Here is a 2118-nt window from a genome sequence, read left to right as displayed (position 1 = left end):
CCTTCCCCCTCCCCCTCCCCTTTCTCTGGGGCCATTGCAGACATGCTACAGCTGCTGGTTGTATTGTCACAGGGCCTGTGGGCTGAGGGTTCTGCTTCCTGGCTCCTCCAGTGCTTTGTTGTTTGGAGATGACCAAGGGAGAGAGCCTTGAGGTCTGGCATCTTGTCTGGCCATCAGACATCTTAGCAAACATTTTTGGCCAGTACTAGCTGGTAGCCTGAGATTATTTAGATCTCCCTTCCCCTGCTTTTCTCTCTTTTTCCTTCTCTTCCTCCCCATTTCCAAACCTTTATTTATTCTATCACCCAGATATAACCAATGTGAGCATTTAGATATCTTTCCTGTGCATATACATATTAAAAAAAAACCCAGACAGATCTTATTGTACGTTTTATATCCTGTTGCCTTTTTTAAACAAGAATTGCAGCATGAACATTTCCTACATCATTAAATATTCTTTGAGACTGTGTCTTGTAGCAGTTGGACACTACTATATGGATGTGCCATATTTATTTAACCAGTTCTCTATTCTGTTCAGACACTTGTGTTATGTCTGCTCTTTTGCTATTGTAAATAACTCTGTGATGAAGATCCTCATGCGTGAATTGCCTCTCGGATTATTTTCCTTGGGGGAGATTCCAAGAAGCGAAATGACTGGGCTATGGGTCATAAACATCTTAAAGGCTCTTTATGCATATTTTGACAAATTGCTTTCCAGAGAGACTCTTAGTTTATCCTCTCATCAGCAACCTAGAGGGGACATGGCCCCAAGAGCTTCATTTCTGACCGTGCCTGCCTTCTCTGGTCTCCCTGGCGTCCCATTCCGGGCCTGTCACTGGCCAGTGGATCTTAGAACTCATACTTTTATAGGACGCTCACAACGCAACTCTGGCAGGTGATGCGCCTCTCCCCAGACAACTCTGTGGGCAGGGTCTGCCCTTTGCCTTTCTCTTGGTCTCTTCTCTTTCTCGGGATGTAACCACAAAGGTCTTGGAATCCACGGGACTTATTTTTCATTTTTAAATTTTTACAAAAAAAAATAAAAATTAGTTTTTAAAAGTTATAAAAAACTTTTGAGTTGTAAAATATATAAACCAAAACTGGCATAACACTTAAATGCAGAGTTTAACGGGTAATTATAAAGCAGATATCGACTAAGAGAAAGGACTAGACCATTGCCACCACTCCAGAGGCTGTGTATCTCTCTTCCTGATTACGATGCCCCCTCCCCCTGAGACATACCCACTAGCATGACTTTATGATAATCATTTCCTAGCTTTTCTTTAGTTTTACCACCTATATGTGCTTTCCTAAATGACTTCTTTTTGAATATTGCTTAATGAAACCATATCTCATATCTTCTTTTGGGCCTTGCTTCTTTTGCCTCACGTTACTTGTAAGATCCATCTTGCTTGTTGTGAGTAGTTGACATTTGTTTCATTATCTTTCTTCCAGCACCTTGCTTGGTGTCAGGTGCCCAGAAGCCATGTTATAAATGTGCATTCACGAGGATAAGCCCTGCTGGGTAGTCCAGGGCTGAGGGAGGTTTCTTCAGGCTGTGCGGGGGCAGGGCTCCACTGTGGGTATGGGGCAGGGTCATGTGGTGGGGTGAGAGGTTTGGCTGAGACTTGGTCCCTGGGAACTGACAGCTGAGAAGGACTCAGTGAACTCAAGTGTGTTATGAATGTAGAGCAGGGACTGGCCTGGCCTTGAAGGGACTCAGGTGACCAAATCTGGCATGAGGCTCTCAGGATACTGCCAGAGGCATCCTGAGAGCCTGGGCCTGACAGCATGAACAGGACAGATGGGGGAATGTGGGTGCCGGGAGCTCCCAGGAGCTTGGTGCAGTGGGGGAGCTGGGGCGGGCTCGGGTGGTAGGGTCGGGGGTGGGGAGGATGGCAAAGGCCAACCATGTGGTTGGACTTCCTGCAGCTAGTGTGTGAGGGCGGGTGGGGAAGGTAGCAGCAGCAGTTCCACCCAGGATGAGCATCTCTGTCTTTCTGTTTCTGTCTGTGTATGAGGGGGCGTCTGGGCACTTGGGGTGTTGGGGCAGGGCTAGCGGTCTTCAGTCTTCTGTGGCTGGCTTTGGCAGGCTGCCTCCCCTCCCCTCCCCTCCCC

At 47.3% G+C, this 2118-nt stretch overlaps 1 protein-coding gene across 4 annotated transcripts in view; it reads left to right on the top strand.

The window, feature by feature from the left end:
* The window catches only part of RGS3 (regulator of G protein signaling 3), a 132287-nt gene that overhangs the window by 46639 nt on the left and 83530 nt on the right, over window positions 1–2118 (top strand). The gene's annotated exons all lie outside the window — the stretch shown is intronic.

The sequence above is a fragment of the Lipotes vexillifer genome, unplaced genomic scaffold, assembly GCF_000442215.2.
Source record: "Lipotes vexillifer unplaced genomic scaffold, Lipotes_vexillifer_v1.1 scaffold230, whole genome shotgun sequence".
NCBI lineage: Eukaryota > Metazoa > Chordata > Mammalia > Artiodactyla > Lipotidae > Lipotes > Lipotes vexillifer.
This window is presented reverse-complemented; position numbering and strand designations above follow the sequence as displayed.